This window comes from Anthonomus grandis, chromosome 1 (genome assembly GCF_022605725.1).
Source record: "Anthonomus grandis grandis chromosome 1, icAntGran1.3, whole genome shotgun sequence".
NCBI lineage: Eukaryota > Metazoa > Arthropoda > Insecta > Coleoptera > Curculionidae > Anthonomus > Anthonomus grandis.
In genome coordinates this window covers 20,009,950-20,024,063 of record NC_065546.1, presented here as the reverse complement: position 1 = coordinate 20,024,063, position 14,114 = coordinate 20,009,950, and the positions used below count along the sequence as shown (strand labels likewise).

General features: G+C 35.2%; 1 protein-coding gene across 1 annotated transcript in view; it reads left to right on the top strand.

The window, feature by feature from the left end:
* Positions 1 to 14,114, top strand: part of LOC126739404 (protein stum) — a 107,180-nt gene that overhangs the window by 43,668 nt on the left and 49,398 nt on the right. The window lies entirely within an intron of this gene.

Below are 14,114 nucleotides of genomic sequence, written 5' to 3'. Positions count from 1 at the left end.
CAATATCTCGAAAACTAAAATTGTATCCAGAAAATGTTTTATGTGAATTTTGAATGGTTTCCAGGGGGCCATAAAATGACGTCATTGGTTAGACCTTGAGTGGACGTCTTCAAGGTCGAATGAAAGTCAACTTAACTTTTTTGCATAGAAACCTCTATTTTTTTAATATTTTCTGATTTAGCGGTTAAAAATAAGTAACTTTCATCTGACACTTTTTTACATGCGACCTCTTCTTTTCGAGATATTAATTCTTGATTCGTTTACGAGTTTTTTCCTTGACAATAAAATTTGCCCTTGTAGGTAGTATCTGATGATCTATCAAAAGGAGTGAAAGTATCTTTTGATAGAATTTTATTATCCACAGAATCAAAAACTTAAAAATAAAACGTACAAAGTTCATGTTGTAATTCTACAACGGATAGAAACTGTAAATTCAATACAATTTAAAATAAGTTAATCCGCGGCAACGTCGCTTTTCTACCATGCCGCTACCAGCCTTTTGATGTTCTATAAATAACCGCCACCAGTGTCCACCGTCTTTGTGACTAGCGTCTGTCGCCTGGAAATCACTGTGCCTCTACAGTCAGATGTGTGGTGCTACGTTGCCGCTATTCATATTAAAATACCTACCGCCGGCAGCTCTGAGAGATATTTTTAAAGGTGGTAGTTGGTTAAAAATAAAATAGTTTTGTGTTAAATGGAGGATTCTTTTATTAATTATTTTGTTCAATGTTATATCGCTTCGTACAGGGTACAGTAATAGGACATTATGTACCTATTTACGTACCTATACCTAATTTATATGGATTTTTCAGTTTTGGTTATTAATGTTAAATAGTTGTATTTCCTTATATACTAAAATGATTGACATTTAACATTAGTGCAATCGGAATTACATTACAAAATTAATTAATATGATGAGAATAACCTAATCTAAGTCAATTCCAAAAAGAAAAAATGAGGAATTTTAATTTTTTATATATAAATATTAACGATTTTAATCTGGAACTATTTTTCCACGCGTAGTAATAATGTCAGTATGTTGGGACTTTCTATTGGTTATAGTGACATTAGTGACAAGCGAAGCGCAAAAATGTTTTGTTCATTCTAACGGGTTTGGGGTAAGGGGGCGCGGCGCGCCTGGGTTGGAGTGAGACTTGATTTTAGAGTTGGATCTCAAAACGGATATCGACCGTCGGTTGGAGCTTCCCATCGGTTGGGTTAGTGTCTTTTGAGCCGCGTACTGGGAATATTAACTTTATTCATTACATTTTTTCGTTTTCACGCAAAAAACTTAATTTTTCCGCATTTTTTTCCTTTAAAAAATAAAAATATTATACAATACCTCTCCTCTTTAAATTTTCTTCAAAAAACGTTTACTTTTGATTGCACTAATATTAAATAGACCCCTAAAATGAGTTAAGAATTGATAAAGGTACCTACTACGATTTCAATGAACTCATAATGTAATAAAATCACATGCCATTATTTTATTTAACCATTTATGAGATAAATGTGTTGAAAATTGTGCTTGCTATGACTAGGAAACTGAGCAGGATTCTAAAGATGGTAAAAACATATTGCACTTTTCTGACTGTAACAAATAACCTTTGAATTACTAATTTTTAGGATTTTCAATTTAACATTCTATATAGCTATTAATTAGGCACAGCTTTACACACCTTTTATGTATATACGCAATTTGCTATTTTAATATATTAATATTATTAAACCATAACCCTAATAATATTTACATCGTTATTCTTACTTCTATGCGTTTTTAAATGTTGTTTCCAACGATTTCTGATCGTAAACACTTCTTTACGATGCAAACATTTAAAATTGTCAGTTCTAATTCTTAAATGAGGAGCCCTTAATCTAATTAAAGGAATTCTTAAATCTCTGCCCGTAACTCCGGATGAAATTTCTTGACATGCACTCGTAAATGAGTGGTTCTTGTAAACAAGCGATTACAAACTGTACATAATTTTTTGGGTTTGGAGTCCATATTATCACATACTGTATAACCTATAACCTACTTAATATGAATAAATAAAAATCAAAATTTTTTTATCAAACCTACCCAAGTAAAAAAACTGTACCTCGACTAATAATTTTTCTTTATCGCATTCAAAAACACCCTGCGCCCCAAAATCACTTTATATCAATACTTGCTTAATATCAATACTATCAATACTTTATATCAATACTGCCTCCTGCCTCCGAAAAATCCTCGAGCGAGAAGTGCGAGACTGCGAGCGAGCACATGCATGCATAACGGCTCACCCAGAATGCGTTTTAATCATAAAATATGATATCTTTGATGAAAGCGGCAACATCGGCTATGCTCTGCCACGAGAGCGAGCGCCAGCGGCACAAGGAACGGTGGTTCCGCAGACGCTAGTGTCTTTGTGTCAGTCGCTCGTCACCTCTTAGCGAGTTGCCTTTGAACCGTCTCGCGGTATCGTCTCCGTTTCAGTTGTAAAATGGAAGACACGCTCGCAGCAAATCAAAATTGAACTTTGTTGTTTTCTCTTAAACTAATTTAACTTTACAACAAAAAACCGCTGCAGAAATTGAAGGCGGTTGAGTGAAGCAGTAATCGGCCCCCATGGTGGAGCAGTTCTTCTTAAATCCTTAAATTTGTAAGTAAGGTCTCTCCTTACATAGGAGAGCGCTACAAGTGATTGGGGCAGTAAAAAACCTCCCCACAGTTCACATAAAAGAAATTGAAACAAAAAAGTCAGAAAATTATTTCAATAAATGTTCAAAGTGTTGACCTTCCACTTCTATACATTTTTCGACTCGCTTTCTAAACGATCGATGAACAGAGTGCAGCATCGCTGGAGTTATCTGCCCTCAAACCTCCGTGATTCGCAGCTTCATATTTTCGGGTAGATCGCGATATACAATATCCTTCAAATAAACCCATAAAAAAATCTAAGGGCGTCAAATCACGTGACTGTGGCGGCCAGTGGACTGCTTCACTGCGACCTATCCGTCCATTGAAGTCACGATCCAACACTTGGCGCGCAACGCGTGCATAATGTGCAGGACAACCATCATGCTGGTACCACATATTTAGTCTCACTTCAAAACACACATCTTCCAAAAATACTGGTAGAATTTTCAGCAGAAAATTACGATATTTTTGGCCTGTAAGGACACCATCAATAACATAAGGTTCTATGACTTTATCTTTCATGATGCCACACCAGACATTCACAGACCATGGCCACTGATATTCTATCGCTCGAAACCACCTGGGATTTTCAACTGCCCAATAATGCATGTTATGACGATTAACTACACCATAGTTTGTAAATGAAGCTTCATCGGTGAATAAGACGCGCAGAAAGAAATTGTTAGTTTCATGCAACTGATTTTGGGCCCATTCACAAAAAAACACTCGGTTTTCGAAATCATCACCGTGAAGCTCTTGATGTAGCGACAAGTCTGTTTTTGAAGGTGGTAGACAATGGTACAGTGAAAACATCTTGTCGGACTTGCATTGTCTTATTTATTTATTGTAACACGACGTTTCGGTTGGTAAGTATCTCCAACCGTTATCAAGTGTAAACTGAAAGCAAACTACTATTCTATAGGCTTATATACTAGATGTGTGCGACAATATTAGAACTGCCTTTAGATCTAGCACCACTATCAGAAGCGTGGTTTCAAAGACCAAACCAGATGGCATGGTGGATACCAAAAATTGCGTCTACCGGATCCCATGTGAGTGCGGTGACTCATACATAGGTGAAACGAAGCGCCCCCTAGAAATCAGAGCGAAGGAACATCGCAGCTGGACCCAAAGAGGAGAGGTTTCCAAATCCGGGATAGCAGAACACGCGTGGCATAATGGACACAATATCCATTGGTCAGAAGCCAAGATTCTGCACAAGGAACAGCACTGGCGGAAGAGGAAGTTCGTAGAGGCAGCTTTCATTTCACAGAATCAGAGGATCTTCAGCCAGCCAAGCGTCGATATACCCAACATCTGGAAGCCTCTACTCTCAGGACAGTGTAGGATCTAGAGAGACGCGTGTCCTTCCCCCCTCCAACTCTTTTTCACGGATGACTTTCCCTCCCTTCCCTCCCCTTCCATATCGCTGCACACATCTAGTATATAAGCCTATAGAATAGTAGTTTGCTTTCAGTTTACACTTGATAACGGTTGGAGATACTTACCAACCGAAACGTCGTGTTACAATAAATAAATAAGACAATGCAAGTCCGACAAGATGTTTTCGTAGCGACAAGTGATACGGATGAAACTTGTGGCGTTTCAAAATCCTCAGGACACTTGTTTTGGAGATTCCAGAAGCAGAAGAAATTGATCGTGAGCTGACTCCAGGATTATGGGCAACTGCAGCTAAGACGGCAATTTCTTTATTTTGACTGGTAATGCTTCTATTTCGTGATCGATTTATCGTTCTCACACTTTCATTTTCTATAAAGTGGTTCACTACACGATAAAATGATGCCCGCGATGGAAGTCGCCGTTGAGGATGTCGCATGGTATACAATTCAATGGCCCTATTAATATTCCGTTCAGCTTCAACATAAATAAGGACCATTTTAACTTTTTTATTTATTGTTAGGCATTCCATAGTCACTCAACAAAATAGTCAAATACTTGATAACTAAATGAATATTGTGAACCAAAATAATCTCTCATTTACTTTATTCATCAGTATTTGTTTACAATCGCCTGAAATACCTGGGATAAACACGTGAGATCTGTTCACCTTAGAAAATTTTCGCATCATAACAACTTGCATTGATCATTGCTCAACAATGCATTGACACAACAATATTGAAGAATTGCTGAACCAAAGCTATTTCTGTTTCTAATGTCATTGATTGATCAAGAATTAATATCTTGAAAAGGAGAGGTCGCATGTAAAAAAGTGTCAGATGAAAGTTACTTATTTTTTAACGCTAAATCAGATACTATTAAAGAAATAGAGGTTTCTATGCAAAAAAATGAAGTTGACCTTGAAGACGTCCACTGAAGATCAAACCAATGACGTCATTTTAAGGCCCCCTGGAAACCATTCAAACTTCACATGAAACATTTTCTGGATACATGTTTAGTTTTCGAGATATTGCGATGTCTCAAGTTAAATGGACCACCCTGTATATATATATTTATATATATACAGGGTGTATCTATTATATCTTATATATCTTTATCTTATATATATATATATAGAATAATTAATGTGCTGGAATATTGGAATATATACATGTATATACACAGAAGCAATGGACTGTTACAGAAATCAGATAAAAATGACAGGGTGGAAAATTGAACTTATCAATGACTGCAGATAGATGCTCTCATTACTTTCAGAGTTTCAGACTTTTCCCAGATGTGAGATTTTTTCAACTGTAGACTTAAATTATTTATTTGTAGCTGTAGAACTTCACATGCCAACGATGCCCTGAAAAAGGATTAAATGCATTACAAGATCAAACTATTAAAAAGAGTATTAGAAATGAATTAAAAATTGACCTCCTTTTTTAATACAAAAATTGAGTAAATCTAAATCTTGTGTAGATTTATATATGAAATAATCTAAACTCATTTTTGGCCCACCGATATCGACCCACTTACCTTTAATGAGATATTCGTCAGGAAATAGAACAAGCAAAAAGGACAAGTTAACACACTTTCTTTATATCCGTATACCAAAAATAACCTAACCCAAATTTTTATGCGACATATAAATAACAGAAAAAATTGGGCCAAAAATCTACAATCTGATGTTATATCTACATGGCGGAAAAAAAATACAGGTGAAAATTTCCTATTCGATCGTGGCGTGCCATGGCGCCGACGGTCGCAATCTCCAGAAACGAACGTACATCGCGGTCTGGAGAGCGGGAATGACCGTCTGGGGTCACGTGACCAATCCAAGGCAATAAGAAACAATTGCAAAACACATAGCCCGCACTTGTGTATATACAGCGTTCTATCCCCGTCATTTCGAGGAATTGTGTAGAAACGATTATTCAATGCCCTGCTTTTCTTCCTTTTCTATAGAATGAAGTGCTGAATAATGGCCCCATTAGAATACAGGACAAATGCCGTAGTAAGAAACTTATTTTTGTTTTGTTACTATTTGCGAGTTTTAATAAGTCATTTGTGATTGTATTGAAAATACATGGTGACAGAATATTAAAGAAGATAGTATAAATATTTATAAACCTCGCAGTTCTCTTGATATGTTTACGCATTTACAAAGAAATAAAATCTAATAGAGTTAGAATAGGGTTTCTGGCAGGCTATGGTATTAACATAACCGCTTTCAATCCATCTATGCGGAAAACTAATTCTTGTATTGTTCAGCAATAATGAATCCGGCACACTATTGCCCAATAATAATCTGTCTTTCAGAGTGGCGAAGCGTGAACTTTTCTTTCGGGTAGACAAACAATAAAAATTGTTAATTAGAAAAAAATGTGTATTCAATATTATTCAGTTTAATGAAATAGAGAATGAAAGCGCATGAAATATTAACTCAAAGAGAAAAATATGTAGTGATATAAAAAAGAAAAAAAAATTTACTACTAGCATAAAAAGATAGATAGGTAAAAATAAATATTACATAAAAACACAACTAAAATTCAATTGCCAATATTAAACAGTCGTTCATAAATAACCCCTAAAATAACCACTAAAAAAATATTTTCTATACACCCAAAAATACAAATACTAAATATTAAATTACAATAGCACGCGCCCGCACCAATGCCAAATGCAGATGCATCAAAAAACAAAACTGAAGATGTATTGCGGCCGACCAGATCAAGCGTGTCCATAAACAATAACCCTCAAGAGCATAATAAAATAGCTGGTCGACTTCGATAGACAAAAGCTCAAATGTGTTTCCCGCGAGTAAATTTTGCATACGTGATAGGCTGAATACTGATGCGACTCTGTCACCTGCTTGATGCGTATATGGTTCGATTAGATGCTCCAAATTTCGGAAGACAAATATCAATGTGTCTTCCTGGGGCTCGTATACATTAATTGGGTGTCAGCCCTGCATTTTTATTTTAATTGGTGCGTCAGGCGGGGCGCGCCTTAGATATTATAGCCGTTTAGAAATAGTAAGGAGAGCGACTACATTCTGTGTTATTTTTTTTTTAAATTTGAATTCAACAATTACATGAAATAATTACATAATAAATTAATGAGAAATAACTGGATAATTTTGGGTAGACAGTGTCTACCTTGTCTACTCGTACGCTTCGCCACTGGTCTTTCAGAAAATCATATCACTGTTTATACTAAAGAAACATCTTCTATTAACTCGAAAAGTTCTTACGTAAACAGAAGACCAATCCGAGGGCGGCCAAGAAACCTCCAAAGGAATATTTTGTGAATTGAATTTAATAATATGATTATAGGTATATAATATACCCTGTATATGGTGTCATTAAAATGGTGTAAAAAGTTCCGGAGGTGACAGTACTCCTAAAAATAGTATTGTTTCGTGAATAACTTTTTTCAGGTTATTTTCTATTAAAATTGAAGGTAAAAAGTTTGCTGTCTGATGTGTTATTAACTGATTAATTAACATAAACTTATGAAAGTTATGAAATTTCAAAAGTAATCAAGTAGTTTCTATTTATTTTACATATACGAGAAAAAAATGTTCTGGTTTACAGGTGTTTTTGTCAGTTTATTATTGTTGAAGTGTGCGTAAACGTGAAATTTGACAATTTATGGCATGCACTATGCGTGAACTGACAGATATGTATTCTATCTATAGAAGAGCGAACGGAAACGATCTTTTGGCTAAACGCTTGTATGTCTAAGACTTTTCAAGTCGCAGGGCACTTTCTCACCGGATATTTGCGAGAATTCATCAGCGCCTATGAGGCACACCTTCATTTGAATCCAGAAACCAAGACCGTGGCCGTAATTTGACGAGACGTATACCTGATATTAAGGAGCGGAGATATGTGTAAGGATAATTTAAGTATGGAAAAACGTGAGTCGCCATTCTGTGTGGTTGACTCTTCATACCTCATATATCAAATATTTTTGGCTAATGTTTAATGCACGTATGATGCTGGGTTGAGAAGGAAACAAGAAATGGAATGTTCAATTACCATAATACACACCGATCCGATGAAATCCCTCATGCTATTCAGAACGTCGACACCAAATTCGATTGTCGACGTTTGGGCGGGAATTCTTGGACCATTTTTTCAAGCCCTCAGGTTAATTTTGCACCTTTCGGAAACGTCACCTATTTCTTATATTAATAAACATTTTAAGCTAAATGGTAAAATTTACCTTAATTTTCTAATACTTGATCTATCTACTATCACTTTTGGTGGAAATTCCCATAGCATAGAGGCAGATCACGTATTTAATGCATGATGGTGTCCAGCTTATTTTCCGCTTGCGGTAAGGATCGTTGAAACTAAATTTTTGAGAGGCATTGGATAGAGTGTGGTGGTTCACGAGCTTGGTCAGCAGATTTTTATTTTTCAATAAATTACTTGATTACTTTTGAAACGCCATAACTTTCACAAGTTTATGTTGATTAACCAGTTAGCAAGCCATAGTACCTTTTTTGTAGAAAAAAGTATGCAGTTTTCAAAAAATGAGCCCACGTTGCAAAAAAATAGTCTCAAAAAAGTTATTCACGAAGTAGTCACTTGCAAAAACTATCCTTTTCGATTTTCCAAATAATTTTTCAGTACCAATATTTGATTTAGGGTCAAAATTTATGAAGAATTTTTTTTCGAAATCTAATCTCGTTTTTTAAGCCTACAATATCAAAAAAACGTTATTTAAATTCACCCTTTCAGTGCTCCTAGCTTGATTAATATGCATTTTTGGCCCTATAATTATAGGAACTTTTTTTATCATACTATCATCACCCTCCGAATTTTTTTGGACCATTTCAGTGACATTAAAAATAGAGTGTAGAATCCATATAGCGTAACATATAATGTGTCCCATTTAAAATAAGAAAGTTGGTATTAGCCCCGCCTACATGGCACACCCTGTATAAAAACTTTTTATTGTAAAAAATGCGCAACTTACAATCTCAATTGACGTGTCCGAGCGTTTTCCGAATACTATTCCATTTATTTATTATCTAATTTATTCCAAGTTACAGACTAGCACTGTATAATATACTATCGTACCGAATTATCTAATTACTGTCAGGTTTCTTCGAAGTGTTTCCCTTTAGATCGTTTGGATCTAACTTTCTGCCTTTTCGTGCACTACTACAAAGCGTAAATCTCGATTGAATAGCTAGTTCTCAACCTTGATCTTCTTCAAAAAATATATGTAAATAGTTATATAGATATTTTTTTAATGATGTTTTTAACAAGTCTCTTATTCTTACTTACTCTATAACTCTAGATTCAAGATTTTTTCAAAGTTTTAAAGTTTATTTTCGTAATAAATTTGAAAGTTAATAATATAACCTGACTGATCAGCTGTCGTCCATATTTTATAGCTTCTCTTTAGAAGTTTTTGTGGATTATATTGTAAAAAGAGACGGTTTTTTCTACTTTACAATGGTAATGATTCATCAACGATATGACTTTGTCCCTTATCCCTTCATTAACTTATTCATCGTCAAATACATGGATCTTTCGAAAGTCAATAGTCTTTGTAACTGGGTTTTATTAACCAATCAAAATATTTATCACTAAAAGGCATTTGATTTCACCAACAGTTGTTGGAATAAGGTAGCGCTAATTAGATAGATTTTGTTAATTATTTAGTAATATATGTTTCTAGCCTATTATCGTGCCTATCCAGTTCAAAAGTTTTAAAACTTTCACAAAAAAATTCATTCTCGCTAGCATCGCCATAAAGACTGATCTGGTTAGATTCTAACATTGTGTCTAGAAAAATCTAGTTTCAAAGTTTTCATGTCTTTATGATTCTAAAAAAGCACTACTAAAAAAGTGTTAAATCTTTAATATTTGCTGAATGTATTATTGCTCGTGAATAAAGTTTGGAAACCCTTTAGTATTAAAAATTTTTAAAAATAATTAAAATATTAATAGCCTTATTTATATCGAAGAGCTGGGTTTAAATATTGTTCAATTTCCAAAATTGAACATTACAAACTAACAACTCGTTATTCTAACAAAATTCAGATCGATATTCTTATCCATAAACCAATGGCTAAATACATCCGCTTTCGTGTAAAACAGACAACACCAGACGTCCGAGATTTAAAAATATTTACTGGTTGCATTTTCTAATTTCGCGTGCTAGCCAAGAAATTATATTATCGGACGAACTGGACTGCTCAATGATTTGCTTTTCTTCCGTTTTTGCCAGTCATACTTTGACCATTCTTGGTAAAAAATCGATAACCCTAAGCATTATAAGGGAAAAACCTAGTGTTTATTAGCTGTATACATATCTGGTTGCAGTAGTTTAAGCTTCACTATTGTATTTGACCGGATTTCTCCATAGATTTTCCGTTAGACTTTCACAAGGGCGTACCCAGGATTTAAGCTAGGGGGGGGGGAAGCTCATACCTGTTTCGAGAAGATGGTCGGTTGAGTATATTAAAACAAAAAATCATGAAAATTTACTTTTATTAATTAGTTTGATCGACACAAAACAAAATATTATACAGTGACCGCCTAAAGTTCCGCATTATTTCACATACATTTTTGTATACAGGGTGGAACAAAAAATATATATGATGTCATCGGTAATTTTTTTAACTGGAATGCATTATTATTAATTTACATTAAATTAATTGAATACATTATGCATTATTGCATTTATGAAATATAGGCGAAATTCCAAGCAAGTTTTGTATAACACACCTTATCTCAAAACTCAACTGTTTCAGAAATATTTATTTCGCCTATATTTCATAAATGCAATAAAAAATATAGCATTCCATTTAAAAAAATTACCGATGACGTCATATCTTTTTTTTTGGTTCCACCCTGTATATAAAAATTTATGTGAAATAATGCACAACTTAAAATAAAAATCGACGGGTCCGAGCGTTTTCTCAAAAAATCATGTCTTTAATTTTTATCGAATTTATGCGGAACTTTTCACACTTTTTTTTTTGAGATATTTGTCGGATTTCTTGCCTAATACGTTCTTTGAGTTCGTCTAGGTTTCCTGGTTTGCTCATATAAATTTGACTTTTCAAATGTCCCCACAGAAAAAAATCAAGTGGGGTGAGATCGGGAGGCCACTCGTGGCCGGTACGTTCGAGTAAAAGAGTGTAATGTGATCGAGGATTGCACCCCTTCTACCAATCCATTTGTTTGGAAAATTGTCATTTAAATACTGGCGTACATTACGGACATAATGTGAGGGAGCACCATCTTGTTGCATCCAGATTCTTTCATCATACAAATCTGGATCGAACTGACTCGGATATAAGGCACGTAAGACTGGAACTAGTTCATGTTCAAGAAGTTCTAGATATCTTTCTCCAGTTATTTAAAGCAGTATCATTGAAGAATATGGGCCCTATAACTTGGCTGCCAATTATGCCAGCCCAAACATTAGTTTTCTGGGGATATTGTGTTATTAGTTTCCCTTACCCAGTGTGGGTTCTCGTCAGACCAGTAGCGACAGTTCTGCTTATTAACATGGCCATTTAGGGTGAATGTAGCCTCATCAGAAACAAGGATCCACTCCGAAGATATGCGATTTTCGTCAATGGCGTTCATCATTAATTCACAGAACTGAACTCTGTGATCTGGATCGTCTTCCAATAACTCTTGAACGGGTTGCATTTTATAAGGTCGTTTGTTTGCACTTTTTAAAATTTTTAGCACAGATTTATGATGAATAGAGTTTTTGCGAGCTACTCTTCTGGCTGCAGTTACCGGATTTTCTTCCATCGCTAACAATACATTTAATTGGATGTTTTCATCGATTTTAGAAGACCTTTGTCTTGAAACATCCCTCACGTGCCCAACTTCTCAAAATCTGCTTTCGATTTTCAAGTGATTGAAAACAGGGTTATTGGGCCCTTTTTCTTTGAAGGATACTTGAATGGTGAGAGGTATTTAGAGTTTTTAGAAAATGACTTCGTTCTATGCCTTGCCACTTTATACCCCGATTCAGAAGACCCGGATATATTAGATAATTCCTTATGGTATCAGCAAGATGGAGCTCCAGCCCATTACACTCGTCCCGTGCGCCAGTACCTGGATACCGTTTTCCCTGGACGTTGGATTGGATGGTGGAGATGGACGTCGGAGGGGTGCAATTGAATGGCCGGCCAGATCGCCGGATCTGACTCCTTTAGATTTTTTTTTGTGGGGTATCTTAAGTCCAAAGTTTATGTTAATCGGCCAAACAACATTGAAGACTTAAAAATTAGAATAACGGAAGAAATAAGATTGATAGAACCTTCTGTTATCGATAACGTTTTACAAGAATTTCAGCATCGACTGGGATATTGCCAAGAGGTTCGTGGCAGCCATTTTCAACACTTAATAAATTAATTAAAATATTTTTATGTATTCTTGCTTGATATAAATAACTCTTCCAAAAATAGCCTTTTATTGTGTTCAATCGTCAACGGTCGAGTTTAGGTATAGGACATGGTACATGAAATGTACTTAGAATTTGATGTAGAACCTAAATCTAAAATAAAAAATAGGTGTTTACGTTTTAAAAAATTACGTTGATGACCGTAACTTATTTTTGGGCCACCCTGTATACATAAAATTATAGTAAGAAAACCCGCAGTTAAAAATAAAAATCGACATGTCCCAGCGTTTTTTTTTGAACATACCCCTGAATTTTAAATGAATTTATTCCAACCTTTACGTTCGCACTGTATATACTCTTATTGCTATGTCAGCGTTAAATATTAGTTATTAGATATTACTCCTCCACCCTTAGAACATTCAACGTCCTCGTTGATCAATTTTTCTAGAACCTTTGTTGGAATGGCCTTAAGGTGTTTTTGCTTTTGCCAAAAGTAAATTACTAAACCTAAGATGCATACAAATATAACACAAGTAATTACGAGTACAGTGTGGGCGGTATTCAATAGGGTATTAAACGTCTGGGGTTGCCAAGTTTCCATGAGGTCTTCCTGGATATTTCTAGGATTTTCCAGATGTCTAATTTGCAAGTTGAGGGACAGATTTGTCGGTTGGAGTTTTTCAATTTTGGGTATAGTAAAAGAAATATTATTTGAGGATAAGGAGTATTTTTGTTGATTTATGATAACATCACATTGGCTGAAAATTAAAGCACAGTCCTGTAGGGTTACTTTTTGGAAGTGAAAACAATTCTCGTATACAATTTCTGGGGATTTTGTACAGAAAAGTAAGGATTTGTTATGAGTCACTGTGTGTATTTGGTAGTTGTTTTGTGCTTTAGCGTAACGACAATTTGTTGGTGGTGAACAGCTATTAGCGCGAGTTCTTGTTTCCTTTTTTCGTTGTATTGTTCGAATATCGTAAGATCATTGTTAAGGTTGAGCTCGTCAAGATAAGGGCCATATAAGATGGAGAATGGAGAGTGGCCGGTGGTAGAATGTATGCTTTGGTTATAGGAAGTCATTAAAGCTTGAGGTGTTTCCTCTGGGTTCTGCATTTTAAGGATTCTTAATTTTTCTAGTAGAGTGGAATGTAGTCGTTCTACGGGGCTGTTTGATGTGGAATTGCCAGGGGTTGTATAATGCACTTCTATACAGAATAATTGACAAAACTCTTTGAAAAGGTTATTTTTAAATTCTGTGCCTGGTCAGCAACTATTTTTAGGGGTGTGTTATGGTACGAAAAATAATATCTCAGTTTGTTAATTATAGTGACAGAGTTTTTGTCCGGGATGAAATATGCTTGAGCGAATTTTGAAAGGGCGTCAATAATGGTTAGAAAAACGCTATTTGAGAATTGAAAGATACCCATATGTATAGTTTACACATCTCGTGAGAGTAATAAGGGGCCTTCATAAGCGATTTTATAAGGGTGCCTTTCGTACTTATTTTGCAGGCATATTTCGCAGTTATTAATAATGTATGTTATGGAGTCTTTCAGTTTGGGCCAGTAATATTTTTGTTTAATGTGGTTGTAGGTTTCAGTTATTCCGTTGTGGTTGTTTCGGTGATAGT